The following is a 19,825-nucleotide window of genomic DNA, read 5'->3' as shown; positions in this document are numbered from 1 at the left end:
GAGAGAGAGAGAGAGAGAGAGAGAGTATATGTACAGTATGTCCCTTGATGCATGACTAAAAATATTCTGTTACTGTCAAATGTGTATCACGTGGATCAGTTAAAAAAAAATTGTTGTTTCTTGTGTCATAAATATCGCTTTTAGCTGAGCTCCTCTTCTTCTTTGGTGGTAGCAAGCATTGTTTAGCAATCCCACCGTGTTTACTAGGACTTAAGTAGTGGATGATGAACCGCTGTGTGACATACATATATTAATTACTCCTAGAAAACACTATACACACAATACACTACACTGAATATATTATACACATCCTCTACACTTTACAAAACCTCAAGGACATCAATGTAAAAAAATGGAAAATGTTGCTCTGCTGGAATTAATAAATAATTTACATATAATGATACCATATGAATTCCAGAGTGATTAAAGAAACATATTTTGTAATATTGCTTTTGAAAATGAGTTACTAATCGATAGCAGTGTATCCTGGCGTATGATTCTTCATAGCATGTTTACTTGTACACTGCTATCATAAGGTGATGTCGCTACAATTTGTTTAGCTCCCACAAAGGGAAATTGTTATTATTTGATAGTGTTGCAGTTGAAGCCTAAAGGGATCTATTATGCTGTAAGTTATCAGCAACATGTATACTGCAAGTAAAAAAGAAAGTTATGTTCCTGATATCTTCAATTTTATGTGGTCAAAAAGAACATAGGACATGCTTGTATATCTGAAACAATTATTAATTGCAAATGTAAGAAAAACAAACCAGAAAACTAGAACAAGTAGATAATAGCACAAAAAGAATAGTGGTGCCTTCAACTTTAATGCATCCTGGCCAGGGTAAACCAGTAAACAGCAACAACAAAAAAAGGGCACAAAATGTCAAAAACTCAATGTTCATGTGCAACAAAAACCTTCATCAGTTACCAGATTGCAAACATTTGTTGCTGCTCTACTAAGATGCTGGTCAGATTCCATTGAACATGTTTCAGTATAAAAGTGTGATATTCCATTCCTGAGATATTGAACCCCAAAAACAGAATGCAAGGGATTCATTTAAATGCCTGCCAGCGATTGCCATAGAAACCACTAAACAATGTGTTATTGAAATGCAAAAGGATGCTGCGCATCTCTGTATACATACTTTGCTCTGAGGGCATTTGGAATGGAATGGATGAATGAGCAGATGATTTCCTACACATTTGCATGTCCTATCATGTGAACTTGCCCAACCCAGTCCCATAATTGTTCATTCTGACGTTTCAGCTCATTGGCATACAGGATAACTGTGAAAAAACAGAACAGGTAGCGCTAACTAAATCAAATACTGAAAAACAATCTAAATCCTTAAGTATGGATAATATCTATACATGAGGGGCTGCCTATGATACAACAACTGACCCCCTGGTCAGAACAGTGTACAAAGAAGAAAAATATGTATCTGTGGTGCCTACTAATAACAAAAAAGGATATAAAAACCAAGCCTGTTGGAAGATCAGGAAATGGCTCCAGGTGGTGTAGAGAATGCTTAAAAAAGAGAAAACATAATCATAGCATAATACTGTATGGTAAGTGGACTGACAACATACAATACAGACAACATATAATACAGATAACAATCAGCTGGGAGTTCAACAGGTGAAAATTTAAATTAAAAACATTTAATAAAACATTTCATAAAACATACATGGAACATAAGAAAGATAATAAAAGAATAATTGAACAATGGAAATAGGTCAGGTCGACAAATAAAGGGCAGTTTCCATTTTGGTATTGAGCCTCCAACCAACACATATCTACAGTATGCAAAGGCATGAAAAACACAAAGGTGACATAGAGGCACAAGGTAAAAATAAAACACTCGATATTTAAGTAAAATGTCCTTTGTATACAGTTATACATTTTGCCCCAGATGAAATCATTTTTTTTTTTCAAATTTCAGAAGGGTATTTGATCAAGTTGCTAATGGGGTATTGCAGACTCCTTGAAATATCCTCTGCGTGCCCTATTCTTGATGTTTACTGGTAAGCAAGCATTGAAAAAGTATTCCAGCAAACTCAAAATGAAATACATTTGTTACATGATGGTATTAAACTGTGTTACTAATTACAAGGCTCAGATAAACGTACTTAATCCTCAGTAACATAGAATGACAAAAGGATAATTAGAATATGGTAATAAGAAGGAAATTATTTACATATGTAAATTAACAATACACATTAACAATTGTGTGTTTAAGGCCCCCATATACTATAAACAAAAGTCTTTGTGGTGCTGCCGATTTATTTAGTGTTTTCTTTTATTCAAAGAAATCTTATTGTACAGTCCCACTTTGGATCAACTCAAACGAATATAATAATGATGCAGTATGTACAACAGTGTAAAACACATTCTGACAAGTTGAAGCAGTTTAAAATTATTGGAAAAATATTGTCCTGACATTGTAACCTAAAGTTTCGTTGTTTTGGCTTGTTTACTCTTTTGTCCTGTCCTCTATCTTTTAATTTGTCACATAGTGTCGAGATTGTTAATAATTACGATTATGAGCAAGGTGGAGCAAATCTAGTAGGCAATCACATAATTTTAGTTGTTTGCAAGTTAAACTAATGGAAAACAGAATGTAATAAATTATATTTAAAAAATAGTTACACTTGTTTGGATTTTTTTGAATGCTTAATAGACCTAGTTTTAACATATTAAACCAATCACTCATTAGTTGAACTTGGTTTGTAGAACCTATAAAGGGGCAGTCCCTTTTAGGACCAAAGTGAAATATTGTCGGTGACATGTACAGTATAAGGGGTTACATCTCGGTTATTATTGCCTCTTTTTACCAATATCTGACATCTATAAGCATTTTTAAATATTCGTCTTAGTAATTATATTAACATAGTGAGCTGAGACTTGGGAAAGGTTAGATATTCTCTGACTTCTCCCTTTTGTGCAATGTTAATGTATGTTTAGCAGTGCGCTGTCACTTTATAGAATAAGGACTTTAGAGACCGTGGCATATGAGGTCTGCTGTGGTCTCATACTATGAAATGGTCTCACACTATGAAAAAGGTATTTTTACTTTCACTTCTTGAGGCCGGTAGGTAACGCTGTCTTTCTATACATAAGACTTAGCACATGAAATGATAGCTTGTATAAACATTAATGGGCCATGATGAGCAATAAGATTTATTAAGAATTCTCAACACTTAGACTTCCACCAAACAGCTACTAAGATGGCTGCTCAAACTCAGGGCTCCTTCACTATTATTCATGAATCCGCTGACATTGGCACTTAAACATTTTAGAAACATCTTTTTTTTGGTTGGAGACTGGAGAGAAGCATTTTAGTCCCTTTATTTTGTATTTCCTCCGTATTTTTACTGTTTCATTCTTGTCACATACATGTCCATGCTAATTCCTATGAAGGCCCAACTTACCTGGAAAACACAAGACAGCTGGATTCGTAAGCATACCTTAGGTGTAATTAGAAGCTAAACTGATCTTACCTGAAATGAGGTAAATTAGAAGCTTTGCTGTGTGCATGGTAGAGGTTGTGGTCGCTGGGTTGCTGTCTACTGAGTTTTATTGTGGAGGTTGTGGCCTCCAAAGTGTGGTGTGCTTGGCCTGGTGCACTTTTATTCTGTTGCTAATTTGAGGAGTTCGACTGGTAGACTGCAATTCTGTCCAGAGCTGATGTTCTTCCAGAATGCTGAGAGACACTGTACTACAGTTGTGAGGGTGTCCATGGCACAAAAAGCCTCTGGCGTTATATCCTGAGGGCAGGGCCAGTGGAACCACTAGGCAACCTAGGTGGTTGTCTAGGGCTTCACGTTTTGAAGGGTGGGGGAAGAGGGCAGTAAGCACAGGGTGGCAGCAAAGGATGATAGGGGGCAGCGACGGGAGAGGAGAAGGATGGCAGGCAGCAGTGGGAGAAGAAGATGGAGGGTCGCAGGAGTGGAGCAGAGAGGCAGAAAAGGACAGCTGGGGAGGCATGCGCCCCAGTGGTCCGACCCGGAAGTCTTCAATGACTACCGGTGTCTGCTGCTGTTACAGCACAGCTCCACCCCAGTCGTCTTCCTCTGCCACCATGCTCCACTCCTCAGTCCTCTTCTACCACCACCGCCTGACATCCTCCTCCTTTGCTGCCCTGCTCCTGCCATTCTCCGTCATCTTCTGTCGCTGCCTCCCACCATGTTCGTTCTCTGCTGGCCTGCTCCTGCCATCTCCACCTCAGACCACTGAATCCAGGTAGGTGAGATTAGGAGGAGAAGGTGGTGGTAGAGGAGGGGGTGAGAGATGAGGTGAGAGAGGAGGTGGAGGAGGTAAGAGAGGAGTAGAAGGAGGAGGTTAAAGAAGAAGAGGAGAAGGAGGGAGTGAGTGTAGAAGAGGAGAAGGAGGGGGTGAGTGAAGAAGAGGAGAAGGAGGGGATGAGAGAGGAAGAGGAGAAGGAGGTGCGAGAGAGTAGAAGGAGGGGGTGAGAGAGGAAGAGGAGGATGGGGTTAGAGGAAGAAGAAAAGGAGGGGTGAGAGAGGAGGAGGAGATGGTGAGAGAGGAAGGGTGAGATGAAGAGGATGAAGGGGTGAGAGATAAAGAGGGGGAGGAGGGGTTGACAGGAGTAGAAAGGGGGGAGAGTGGACGGAAGAGTGGGCGGTGATTGAGGAAGAGGAGCAGGGTGGTGTATGACGGTGAAGGAGTTAACCGGGCTTATAATAAAGGTCAAGCCCAGTTGGTTAACCCTGACCTGTGTGTTAGGGTCTTAGAGTGTCAGCTCCTGGACCCAGATGTCAAAAATGTATAACTGCAACTATATACTGATATTTTATATAATTTAATATTATATATTAAAGAATCATGTGATTTTTGCCTTTCTGGGAATGCTGGGATCGGGAGATTTCTAGGCTGTAAGTTTCAGGGTGGGTTTGGCGGAGAAAGTCTTTGCAGAATGTGTCTACAGTATGTAGCGGGGTTCCGGGTTATGGGATACCCCAAATGTTGTATCTGGAGATTGAGTAATATCTTCGGATACAGCTAAGTGCATTACTCCACCAATCTCGGACCCTGGAAACGTTCTTACGACTCACCGCCAGAGTCCCTGCTGCTGCATCTTCCAGACAAGATAAATGGGTATGAAGGGGTTAAAAGATATCTGCAGGTATATACACAGAGTCCTTAGTATAGCAGGGGCTCCCCAGTATAGCAGAGGTACCCACATACATGCCCAGGCATACTGAACCTAGTTTAGGGGTTCAGGGGCTGCCCCAGCTAGGTTGTAAAGATGAGCAGGTTTTTAAAGTGTCTAAAAGTTTAAAAGTATTTTTCTCATGTGTGCCAAGAATGAGGCTTGTGATTTGTAGGGAATATACACTCACTCCATTCATGACACCAGAATAGGAACTCATAACTTTTAGCACACAGAAGACAGGACACAATATATTTTATTATATGGTTATAGTTTAATGTGTAAATATATTGATAACTTGTAAATGAACTGGGATTTTGAAGTCGGCTACTAGGCTCGGTGCCTATGCGTCTGCGAGACAGCCAGGACTTGAAAGCCTCAGAGATCCCAGAGGTGTGAACCCTTTTGGAGTACCCATATCCTCTCTTCACAGGGTCCATGTAACCTAGATCAAAGTCACACATGTTGGCATAGGTGTGAAAGCCCTCTACACAGGATGGCTGAATTAAGTGTCCCAAATCCTGTGATGAACTACAGGCCATCCTGTCAGTTGTCACTTTTTCCAGACGTAGTGGCAATAAGCCGGTGGGGGGTTTTGAATAGTGAATGAGCAAAGATGGCGGTTTGTGCACATGTTCTCTCACTGTTCTGAAGCCATAGGTGCCAGCTTTTACAAACCTGGCAAAGTGTGTGAGTGGCCAGGAATGAATTTCCCACGCAACTGGTTGGAGGGCAAGGGGTGGGATGGCCTGTCCAAAAGTTTATAAGACAGCTAGCCCCCATCCCAGAACTCTCTCGGCTGTTGTTCTTTCTTGGGTGTTCCATGTGTTCCCAAGTGATTCCAGAAGTCCAATTTGCCATAAGGGCAAGAACGGGTTTACCGGGCCCAGAGACACCTTGCACCGATTGCAAGGAGAAAGGCTGCAGGACTTTTAAAACCGGAATGTTTTCTAAGTCCCCACTTCAGCACTGGACTGTTTTAAAGACTTTATTTCAACTAGGAAAATCAGTTTGTCAACCCCAGACCCCAGTAAGTGTATCTTTTTCTGTCTATTGTAATTCAATGTGTGTTTACCTGTTTCTATGGAATAAATTACAATTTATTTTACTTATTGGCTTTGCTCAATGATAAGATCCCGGTATAAAAGTTGTATTTGCCTGATCTCCCATGACATGGTGGGACGTGGTGAGAGAGGAATAGTGAGAGGGGGTGAGAGAGAGGAGTTGGAGTGGGTGAGATGAGAGAAGATGAAGAGGGGGAGAAATAAAATAGGGCTATAATAACATTAAAAAAACAATCTGGAAATTCATGAGGGTGGGGCAGGCTACAGGGTCACCAATAAAAAAAGAGATCTAAGCTCCTGATGATATCACAGGTTTCTATTGACCTCAAGAGCAAGACTGATCCCAGGAGATATATTGTGTCCACCAGGCTAGTATTAATGCTCAGTGGAGAAACTGCCAGTGTCTTGGGATCATGGGATATTTAGATTATATGGGGCCAATTCTAGATCCAGATTTGGCAATTATCGACCTGTAAACCTGACATCAATAATGGGGAAGCTACTTTAAGGTTTAATACAGGATCATATTTAGGAATACCTAATGGTTCCAAAAAAATATTAGTAATAGTCAGCATGGATTTATGGAAGATAGGACATGCCAAACTAACCTTATTAGTTTCTATGAGGCGGTAAGTATGAATTTAGACTCCAGTAATGCAGTTGATGTGGTCTACTTGGATTTTGCAAAGGCTGTTGTGCCACACAAGAGGTTAGTGTACAAAATATAGGAAATTCGACTCTGCAAAAATATTTGCACCTGGATGGAAAACTGATTGAAGGACAGACAACAGAGGGTTGTAATACTAGTAAATTGAACTTTTTCAGGTTGGGCTAAAATTGTGAGTGGATTACGTACCTCAAGGATTAGTACGTAATCCCCTGCTTTTTAACTTATTTATTAATGACCAAGAGTTTGGCATAGAGAGAAAAGTCTCCATCTTTGCTGATGACACTAAATTGTGTTAGGTACTAAAATCAGAGCCGGATGTAATTTCTCTCCAGAAGGGCTTGGATACGTTGGAAACATTTGCAGGTAAATGGCAGATGAGGTTTAATACAGATAAATGTAAGGTTATGCATTAGAGAACCAAGAATAAATAGGTAACTTGCAAAATTAGGTCAATCCTTGATGGAGAAGGATTTAGGAGTGCTCGTAGACAGCAGGCTTAGCAATCATACCCAATGTCATACAGTTCCTACAATAGCAAATAAGATCTTATCCTGCATTAAACGAGGTATGGATGGAAGGGATGGAAGCATAATTTTTCCACTGTGCTGTATAAAGCATTAGAAAGACCAAACCTTGAATATGGAGTACAGTTTTGAGCACCACTTCATTAAAAAAAGACATTATGGAACTAGAAAAAGTACAGAGAAGTGCCAACAAATTAATAAAGGGGATGCAAAATCTGACTTATGAGGAGAGGCTAGCAAAATTAGATTTGTTTATATTAGAAAAGGGGCGATATAATAACTATTGTGGCAGGACGGCCTCGCGGCAGGGTCAGTAAGATGCTAGACGCTGTGTAAAGCTTTAACTGTAGTGGTTTATTGACCACAAACAAATAAACATAATGGGTACTGTCCTTTTAAATCATAATAAAACAAAGGAAATTAACACCTATTCCCTTTAGGGAAAGCTAACTACACCACAGCTTTCGCCCTAACTAACTGCCTGGCCAGCTAAGCTGGTACCCAAGCCAAAACATGCCCTGGTATGTGGAACAAAGTAACACAGTCTCTGCACAGAACAATAAAGTGTTTTTGCTTATCTGTCAGTCCTTGTCCTTATCCTGGGTGTGATTCCCAGCTGGACCCCACAGGCCTGCTTCTTTCAGTTCTAGGGTCCATAATAGCCAGACGTTCCCTGACTGGGAGAACTTTCACTTCCCCTCTCTCTGTGGAGTAAAGCAGTCTCCCTGTATAGCAGCTTCCTGTGTCTTTTAAAAAACTTCATTGTTTCATTGAGTAGCCCAGCCCCTGATTAATCAGTTTTCAGCTGCTGCTCTTTCTCTGAGGAGAATAACGCTCTGAGGACTGGCTGCAGCGTCTCTCAATTCACAGTTCCAGCCTACTGAGTCAGTGACTCTGTCACACTATATACAAATATATTTGAGGTCAATAAAAGGAGCTTTCAAAATAACTATTCACCTCAAGGGCAAAAAAAACGGCAATGGGTCATCCCTTAAGGTTGGAGGAAAGGCGATTTCACCGACAACAAAGGAAAGGGTTCTTTATAGTAAGGACAGTTAAAATGTTGAATTCATTACCCATAGAGACTGTGATGGCAGATACAATAGATATCTTCAAAAAAAAGTTGGACATCTTTTTAAAAAGGATTATCATTGGATAATGTTTCACTGGGGTTTTTTGTTTGCCTTCCTCTGAATCAATATACTGGTTAAACAAATATAAGAATATATTTGTTGTCAAAGTTTAACATAGGCTGAACATGATAGACATCTGTTTTTTCAACCTCATCTACTATGTAACTATGTAATATGCAAATAAAAAAAAACAACAACTCCCGGTTCAGGTGATATTAAGCCCCCACACCTCCCACACACAAAAAACAAGCACAATGGACGGATGCTTTAATGTACTGTAATTGTCTAATGTTATGTTACAATTTCTTTACTGTTATGGTTTTGAAAAGTTTGATGATTGGGGTATCTGCTCTTTTTGGGGGTTCATTTACCTTGAGAGTCTTATTGTGATTTACGTGAGGCCACTGTTTTTGGGGATTACTTGCCTGTGGCATTTTGACTCTCATTATTTGTAAGTCTTGACATAGCATATATTGCCTTTTATCTACTAAAAAGCTTGTAGGTCCACTCCTTATGTTGAAAACCAAATTTGAAATATTGTATACAAAATTGAGAAGTATAGCTACTTCTAAAAGACAAAGGGGGCTATGCACTAAGCTCCGAGCTTTCGCGCCGGCCTGAAAAAAATTAGCACGTCCGATAAAAAATAAAGCCGGCAGCGCGATTCACTAAGGCCCTCAGCCCATTTTTTATCAGACGTGCTCAAAACTGGCTTATCGTGCGTGCAATGTATTTCCCCCCTGCTATCGCACTTAAAGTTCCCGTACGCTAGCTGATTGAAAAAAAAGCCGCTTGTAACATTTGCATGGAGATTTGCCATCTCCATGCAAGGCTGTTACAGGCGATCGTACAATAAATAAATACATTTTAATTATAGTGTACATGAGCAAGGGGTCTCCGGAGCTGATCCGCGTTGGTTTCAGGTCCGAGGACCCCTACTTCAGGAGATACAGGCCCCGTTATGGGGTGCTGGTATCCCCTGCAGAATTTCAATGTCCCGGTCACGTGACACAGACGCTTGAAGGTGCAGGGGATACCGGCACCCCATAATGGGGCCTGTATCTCCTGAAGTAGGGGGTCCTCTGACCTGAAACCAACGCGGGTCAGCTCCGGAGACCCCCTGCACATCTACACTATAATTAAAATGTATATTTAAAAAAGAATTAACAAACATCAATACACGACCCCTCTCTCGCCCTCCTCCCTAACACATACAGTACAATAATGTGCAAAATTACTATTATCCAGATATGTATTTATTTGTCTTTTAATGTTTACATTCATTAATGTTCTTGTAATTAATTGGTTTGATTGGTTAGTGTTACTATTCATTTTGAGTTGTTTTAGGAATTAATTGGTTTGATTGGTTAATGGTTTAATTAAATAATTGTTGATGTTGTTACTGCTTGTATTGATTGGATTAGCTGGCTGCTGTTTTTATTGACTTTATTTAAGTATGCTAATGCAGTGTTTAATAATGGGCAAATAATCTATTATCCATATCTGGATAATAGTTATTTTGCACATTATTGTACTGTATGTGTTAGGGAGGAGTATTTAGTTTGAAATATTGTTTAGTATTTTTGTTGGCACAACATTGGTACCGCAGGCCCGCGGGTACCCCGGGACTCCCGTGGGGACCCTGGGACGGCCGCGGGATCAGCCGGGGACACCCGCGCGCCCCCGGCCTCCCTCGGTGACCACTGCGGGGTCAGCCGGGGACACCCGCCGGCCTGTTGTATTGGTTTTGCGCCTGCAAAAAGGTAAACAAAGAATTTTTTCTAAGTCCAGCTTTTTTTATCACCTGCCTTTAGCTGGTGAGCTTTATTCAGCGCAACTTTCACGTACGATCAGTTTGCGTTGCTTAGTGAATCCCGCAGAAGGGCAGGATTCAGCGCAAACAGCTGATCGTACGATCAAAGTTGGACTTTGAAAAAATTTCAAGAAAAAGCCCGTTTTACAGCACAAAGTGCCTATTTGCGCGGCTTAGTGCAAATTCATATAAATACACATTACAAATAGACAAACTCAGCTATTTCAAAACTGCTAAACAGTAGAGATGGCTGACCAGGAGTGCTGTTCTGGACTGCTCCTGGTCCTGCTGCTGATGCTGGGAGGAGCAGCGATCAGAAATGTATGGATGAGAAGCTCGAAATTGTTACTAATAGGGTGGTGGATAACCACTCCAAATGATTATTTTTCTTTGCTCACGAGCTTTGCTCACACAGCACTGCAGAGAAGAAAAGAATTGGGGGTGGGGGGAGGGCATCCTGGAACACCTCAATGCCCTGGGAATGCCATCCACTTAATTGATATGCTGAAGAAGTGCTAGGCAGACAGCAAAAGAAAAGAGCTGGCAGACCGTGCTGCACAGACACGCAAGAAAAGAGGGGGACCACCGGTCAATGATAAAATCTTTTTATCTGTCGTCGGCTGGTCGCATTGAGGACAACTCTTGAGGTGGATGCTGCTCTTCCTTATTCATGATATTCAATAGATGTCCTAGCATTTTACCTTCTCGGTATCCGTCATCCTGATCAGATTCCTAATTTCTGTCCTGTCCACAGTGACTTGGTACGTTTCTCCCAGGACCCTGTCCTCGGTTTAGTCTATCACTTCTCCTAGGTTGACTAGCTACTCTTGGAATACTTTATTTCTCTGAACATCCCAGACACTAATATAGTGGCAGGAGAGGATTTATATGCAGGTTCTTCTTTGGCCCACTACCTTTTTCGGGCCTTACTCGAAATACTGGAAGGCCTTTTATTTTTCTACTACCATATAAGGCACTGGTTTCCAGCAATTCGCTATTTTGTGTTTACTGGGTATGCCCAGATTCTGAATGAGGACTCTATCATGCACTTGTAGCTCTTGCCCGTGCACTCTTTTTTCATAACTGCGTTTATTTATTTTTTTCCCCAACTGCTTAAGGCATAGTACCTAGAATAGGGCTCCACATGACTGGTTAATTTCCAGATATATCACGTGATAAGGCAGCACTCACCCCATATACTGCCTAGTTATGCATAAGTACATAGGATATAGGGGTATTAATGTGTGCACATGAACATAAGTGGTCACGTAGGACCATAAACAGGACTGTGAAAACACCAAATACAAGCCGTCTGATCAGGAGATTTCAGGAAGGTGACGCCCTACCAACCAATGTACGTTTCGTGTGTTATGACGCACTTCACCCCTCCCTGATAATAATGAACCTGCTATGTATCTTAATTTTTTTCTTTCTCCTGGCCTCATGGAGATGTTACTCCCTCTATCCACTACAAACCCCTCCCTCCTGGCCCACACCCAAAATCACCATACACCCTGGACTACTCAAAAGCCTTGCACTAGCTACTGAATGTTGGTGGAGAACTCTAAAAACCAGCACACCAACCACCTCTCACTCAAATGGCAAACATCACAAATTTACAACTTGCAAACAACTACCCAAATTTCTACTCATACTATTACTCTCTTTAGCAGGTGATATTGAACCTAATTTAGGTCCTCCCATTTCTGCTCTGTCCCATACCCCTGAGAATTCCACCTTTAAATTCCAAAAAGGGCTATCTGTCGCCCATATAAATATCCGGAGCCTGCTGCCCAAACAGGACGAACTAAGGGCATGGTGCCTTATGCATAAACCCAAAGCCATCGTTCTTACAGAAACATGGCTAACCCCTGAAACCCCCGATGCAAATATTGCCATTCAGGGATACTCCATTTCTTGGAGCGATAGGTCAAAGAGAGGAGGAGGGGTGTTATTTTATATTGCAGGCACCTTACAATTCACACTGTTAAATTGCCTCCCAAGCCCACTCTCTTTTGAGGCAAACTTAGTTGGCAAAATCTGCCTCCCCTTTTCTAAGCCCATCTTGCTTGCTGGCATCTACTGCCCCCCTAAAGCCCCTCTACAATCCCTGACTGATATTACCCAGTTTCTTGGCTCCATATCCTCTCTGAATGAGAAGAGTGAGCTGCTAGTTCTTGGGGATTTCAACTTCAATTGGCTTGAGCCTAAAACCCACAAAATCCAGATACAAATCAAATCGCTTAACCTATCGCAACTCATTTCTCAACCCACACGGACAACCTGCAATCGCACAACCATTGCTGGATTCTCTCCTCAAACCCCAGCAGAATCCAATCCTCTGGCATCCTTCCTGATATTTTCAGTGACCATGCAATAGTGTACTGTGTAAGGAAAATTAAACCGCCCCATTCAAGCCCTAAAGTTCTCCTCACTAGAACATTTAGAAACTTTAACCCACAACAGTTTCTGGATGACCTTACCAACTGCCCATGGCACAGAATTGATTTAATTCCCGACCCTGATTCTGCGCTCGACTATTTCCAATCCGAGTTCTTTAAACTCTGCGATTCCCATGCTCCACTACACAAAATAAGGGTACGGGGGGCCCACCATCCATGGGTTACAACTAACCTTATAGCACTCTACCAGTTCAGGGATACCTTGTGGAAAATCTACAAAGTAACTGGCACTACCAAGGATCTCAATCACTACAGATGCCTGCGGAACATGTGCACAAGGCAAACAAGGCACGCAAAGCACAATATTACTCTGACAATCTCCACCAGAATACATCAAACCCAGCTAACTTCTGGAAGGTTATCAACAATATATTCCAGCCTTCTAACCATCAACAACCAAGTAATATCACTAAGGGGGATATTACTCTGACAAACCCCACTGACATTGCAAATGCATTCAATATTACTTTGTAGGGTGTGCCACTAACTTATTAGTGAAACGCAGCCCAAACTACAAACCTGAATATCATCCTGGGAGTACCCACATAGCCCCACCCCCTCCTAACACTGCCCACAATTTTCAATTTGGCCCAGTATCCAAAGAGGAGATTACACAAGCGCTCCTCAAATTAAAACTAAGCAGCCAATGTGGACCTGACTTAATACAATCTAGTTTCCTACGACTTGGTGCCCCAGCCATTGACAAACCAATTGCTTCCATAGTCAACTCTATCCTGTCTGCAGGCCATATCTCTAAGCCCTGGAAAACTGCCAGAGTTGTCCCAATCTTCAAAAGTGGGGACAAAAACACTGTCTCAAACTACAGGCCAATCACACTTCTCCCAATTCTATCCAAAGTCATGGAAAAATGTGTCCACTCCCAATTAAGCGATTACTATACCAATACAAATTTCCCTTGCCAATTTCAATCTGGCTTTTGCCCCAAACACTCCACCATAACTACCCTGCTAAAAGTTTGCAATGAAATCCAGTGTGGAATGGAACGGGGACAACTCACTGGTGCAGTATTCCTAGATTTTGCAAAGGCTTTTGATACTGTTGATCATGCTATCCTGCTTAACAAACTCCAGAGCTCTGGAATAGGGAATCATGCTTTAAACTGGTTTTAGTCCTACCTATCAGGTAGATCCCAACATGTGTCCATCTCAGGCTCTAACTCCAACCCCCTGGATATCACCTGTGGTGTCCCGCAAGGCTCTGTTCTGGGGCACCTACTTTTCTCAGTATTCATCAATGATCCTCCCACAGCTTGCAAGGAAGCCTCAGTACACATGTATGCAGATGACACAATCCTATATGCACACAGCCATAGCCTCTCTGACCTTCAACACATACTTCAGTCTGACGTTTAAGACTCGAAAACTGGATTTCCCACAACAAACTGTTTTTAAACACTGACAAGACTGTAACAATGGTATTTGGGACCAAGAATATATTTTTAAAGCTTCCAGCGACTAAGCTCCAGATTAGAACCAACGCTAACACCACCCTAACACCTGTCACTAGTTTTAAATACCTTGGCATATGGTTTGACTCCCACTTAACATTCGGGATGCACATTGATACCCTGACAACCAAGACCTATGCCAAACTAGGGGTACTTTACAGGAAGAAATCCTCCCTAAGTCTCCTGGTCAGAAAGCGTATCGCACAGCAGATGCTAATGCCAATTATTGACTATGGAGACATAGTATATGGCTCGGCACCTCAAACCCACCTTAGCAAACTTGACACCCTCTACAATTCAATTTGTCGTTTTGTTCTCCAATGCAACTACAACACACATCACTGCGAAATGCTCAAAGAACTAGATTGGTCATCACTCGAGTCTAGGCGCAAAGTTCACCTTTCCTGTCTTGCCTTCAAATTCTTTATGGGCAAGCTACCCAGCTATCTGAACAAGCTCCTCACCCCTACCACATGCAGCATTTATCATCTGAGATCAGACTCCAAAAGATTGTTCATGGTCCCAAGGCTCAACAAAGTATCCGGCCGTTCCTCCTTCTCTTATCGTGCACCCCAAAACTGGAACAAGAATGTTCGTGGTTTGTAGGTGGTCACTGCAACAGGAACTCAGCCGCAAACGTGGATGATTAAAAACAGCTTTATTAAACTAGAATGCTGCGCATCACAGAGAACCAGAGAACCAGAGAACCACTCTGACGCGTTCCACACAGGAACGAAACGCGTCAAAGTGGTTCTCTGTGATGCGCAGCATTCTAGTTTAATAAAGCTGTTTTTAATCATCCACGTTTGCGGCTGAGTTCCTGTTGCAGTGACCACCTACAAACCACGAACATTCTTTTACTTCATTCCTTGGTGGAGCACGCAGGCTTCTACACAGAGCTGGGAGCTGGTCTTTACTTTCCCTTTCCTGATGACTGCGTCTGGATCCGCCCCTTGCATTTGTTCCAGGGATACCCAGGATCGCTGATTTGGCGGCGCATGTCACATCCATCCACAGCATAGCTGTCGGCCCTCAGGGATGACGTCACATACCAGCGCGACGCCCGAGGAGACGGGACCAGCCAGGCACGGGCAGTGAACACACCGGGTTGGGCCAGGGCAGCAGGTGACAGTATCGTGAGTACACGGGAGGGGTAGCTTATGGTTGCCTCTCTCCCTGTCTCTAACTATTCCCTGTGCAACAGCCCCCCACCCAGGTCTTATTCTCTTATCTTGCCGTATGCTTTGGCTGCCGGTTCCCCTCATACAGGATCTTTATGCCTGTGTAGCGGCCATCCTTGTTCTCACATATGTCAGAGACTGCTTTCATAGCACACCCAGATTTACCCGTGGATTTTTTGGAGCACCGGACAATACGGGGTTCATTCCCCCACAACCACCAAAACTGGAACAACCTACCAGAGACTCTCACATCCACCACCAGTTTAAATTCTTTCAAATCTAAGGCTGTCTCACATTTTAATCTGGTCTGTAACTGTTTCATAAGCCTGTAACAGGGGATTTGTCCCTGTTCAAAAAGGTGTCTCTAATCCAGCAGTGTGGTGGTTAACTGCTGGGAGTCAATTAACCAACACCATCTGGCTGATTAGAGGTTGGTTAGAAAAGCCTGCCTTTGAGACAGGAAGAGAGATTCCTTAGTCCACAACTGGGCTGATCAAGGAAATTCCATTTTGGACAAATGCTCAATAGATCTAATGAAGTTAATAATTGTACAACTTCAGAAGCATCTTAAAAATCAAGATGATGAAACTGAAGAGGTAAAACTAAATTTAGGTCCATTAGAAAATATTAAAGATTTTAACACTAGAGGCATGGATTTACAAAATACTATTGATGTACTAAAGGAAGATATTATTTTAATTAAATCAAAAAAATTCAAGAGAGATCAACACGATTATGACACTGGCATGGAGAGAAGTTGGAATAAAAACAAAAATAAATCTGATTCCAGATTAAATAGGAGTTATCATTCGGATGTGAATAAAAGTTACCATTCAGACCATACAGATAAAAAAAAGACCATGGAGAAATATACACAGACACCTCATATAGGGGTCCATACGCTGACAACTACCCCAAAAAACATGTGGGTTTTATGTTACCTATATGGACTAGTAAGAACACTGAACATTTTCAGACAAAATCTGGAGGTAACGCCAAAGAGAAAGTTAAGAATATTGAAGCAAAACCTTCTAAGTCTAGAATAGAGGAGGAGAGAAAAGAGTTTGAGATGCGATCCGAGCACTTCCACAGACTACAATAAAGGAAAAGATTCCGCTTTTTTAGGCCTAAAGGGGTGGTCAAGTTCTTGGGAAACCAGGAACAGGTTCCAACCCCTGATGGAGAAAGACTCCCCCCTAGGACGATATAAGAAAAAGACGAATGTCAGAGGAAACGAGGGAGACGACAGAGAAAAAAAATTAGAAAAATCAACAAGTTTTAAATATAAATAAAAATATTTTTAATCTTAGTAGTAAATCTTTAACTATGAGTCAATCAAAGGTATTAGCTAAGGGCTTCAATTTTGCCCCATCTGTAGACCCAAATAAATGTAATCTCTATGTAGATTCCTAGAAATATTTAAGGACTCTAACCCTGAAAAGATTTTTTTTCTCAATAGAGACATAGAAAACAGAAATAAGCCCACTTCAATTGCACAGGGAGACACTTTAACTCCTAGAACCAATTTAGAATCAACTTTTATTCACTCCAAATTAAAACCTAAATCAAAAATGTTTCCTACATTTGCAAAGGGTAACAATATAGATGTATTCTTCCAACTTGTCACTAAGGATTTAGAAGCATTGACCAATAGAAACCACAATAAGTTTTCTAATTTATCTTTGAAGGAAAAGGAAGCTCTAGGGGACCTAGCATCCAATGAAAGTATAGTAATAAAACAAGCAGATAAAGGAGGAGGAGTGGTCGTGATGGACCAGAGTTATTATATGGGAGAAGCGGCCCGTATATTTGGAGATCCTATAGCATATAACAAATTGGGATCTAACCCCACTGATATATTTGAAAAAGAACTGAACCAGTTATTAGAAGAAGGTAGGAAAATGGAAATATTGGATGAAAATTAATTTAAATTTTTGACCATTGATAATCCTAAATTTCCTATATTTTATTTCCTACCCAAGGTTCATAAAGATAGATTAAATCCTCCTGGAAGGCCATCATATCGGGCATAGGTTACATGACATCCAATTTATCCGAATTTATAGACAGCTTCTTACAAGATCCAGTGAAGAGTCAAAAGTCACATCTTAAAGATACTAATGACATCTTACTTCTTTTAGATAATATTATATGGGAAGAAAACTACTATGTAGTTACCACAGACGTAACGGCTGTATATACGTCCATCAAACATGAAGATGGATGTAGGGCAGTTTCAAAGATTTTGGAAAACAGTGGCAACATGCACAAATCACAAATAGATTTTTTAATTAATTGCATTGAGTTTATTCTCAAAAGGAATTTTTTCTGGTTCAACAGGGATTTTTTTCTGCTACTGTGTGGGACGGCCATGGGGTCCGGTTTGCGCCAAGCTACGCCAACCTCTTCATGAGCGTCTGGGAAGAAGAACACATATGGTCCTGGGAGGGGTTTGGCGCAAACCTGGCCACATGGCGTCGGTATATAGACGATATCATTTTCATTTGGAAAGGATCCAGGGACAGTTTAGATTACTTTTTGTTTATTTGGACTCCAATTCAGTTAATCTCAAATTCACCTCCAATATAAGTAATACCACTATAAAATTCTTAGACTTAACCATCTACATTGAAGAGGGTAAGATTAAAACTTGTAACTATTTCAAAGAGGTAGATTGCAATAATCTAATATTGCAATCAAGTTGCCACCATAAAAACTGGATAAATAATATTCCTTATGGCCAGTATAGAAGACTAAAACATAATTGTACTGATGATAAGGTTTTCTTACAATAATCTAGTATTTTAACTAATACATTTAAAGAAAGGAATTACAAAAGAGAGAATATAGATGTAGCCCTAAATAAAACAATATCTTTATCACAAAACCAAATTTTGACTCCCAAAAATAAACACGAGAATAGGAATATAGAAATACACTTTATTACTCAATACAACAAGGAGGCGGGTAATATCAAACACATATTGAATAAATATTGGTATATATAGAAGAATGACCCCATACTGGGCGATCATATTCCTAATACTGCACAAGTCCTCTTCAGGAAGGCTCCAAACATCAAAGGAAGGATAGCCCCACGTGTCCTGAAAACAAAGAAAAAGACTATTATCCTGGGATGGCTAAACCTTCCTAAAGGCTTCTTCATTTGCAATAAATGTACTACATGCACATCTGGTGATGCTTCAGGGGACAATTTTAGATCTAATGTTACAGGACAAAATTATAAAATTAATAGACATATCAATTGCAAAACCAGATTTGTAGTATACCTCTTGGAATGCCTTTGCGTATTACAATATGTGGAAAAAACTATAAACCTCTGCGCACTAGAGTTCTAGAACATATAGGAAACATAAAAAGAAAATTGACCACACAGTGTGTCAAAACACTTCCTGATGTTCCATAATGCAGATCTCTCAGGTCTGAAATACAAATGGATAGAGCAAGTGTTACCCCACTGGAGGGGTGGAGATCGGAATATAGACTTAATTAAAAGGGAATCTTTTTGTATTCACAAATTAAGTACTCTATCTCCTGCTGGTCTGAATGTAGACTTTGATCTTAGTGCATTTATTTAGTGTGATCTCCTGCTTTGTGTGATATGGATTATGTAACATTGATCTAATCTCATTTTCTCTCTGTTCTCATTTTGGTCTTTTCAGATTCATTTCACTACTCGCATTAGTATATAACTCCTATGAGTTTTAGTATAGAATTATCTGAATTGTTACATAACATTAAGGTATTGAATTAATCTTACTTTAATTTTAATTTTATTATGTCTTCACAGACTTATTTAATTATCTTAGTCTCTAGCTCTTATGAGTTTTAATGTAAGATTTCATCTATTGTATGGTGTTTAATAAATTATTTTTGGGGTTCTCTGCATGTCTTGCATTGAATCAATTACTATCATTTATATTTTTGCTCACATGTTGCTTGTGTAAATCATATTGTAATGATACAATTAAGTATACATTGTGTTTAGTTTTACATGATCAGCTGTTGTATATACCAGGAGACTAAGCTGTTCATTCTGCCCCTTCCGATTGGTTATATAATCATCCAATGAGAAGGTTAGACTGGCTATTTAAAGCTATCATGAATGATCCAATACACTCCCGAGGAAACCTGTGACGAGGTGAAACGCATTGAGTGTACTAGAGAAGAGGTAGTTGGAGGTGAGACAGCGCGACTTGCCCACCTGCCGATCCGCCCCAGCCCCATCTGGAGATTCCATTGTGAGATACGAGGACGGATGAAGTCAGCCTGAAAGCGCGTGTAGCAACTGCAGCTGCTGGTGTCGATCTTG

Source organism: Ascaphus truei, chromosome 2, assembly GCF_040206685.1.
Source record: "Ascaphus truei isolate aAscTru1 chromosome 2, aAscTru1.hap1, whole genome shotgun sequence".
NCBI classification, from domain to species: domain Eukaryota; kingdom Metazoa; phylum Chordata; class Amphibia; order Anura; family Ascaphidae; genus Ascaphus; species Ascaphus truei.
This window is presented reverse-complemented; position numbering follows the sequence as displayed.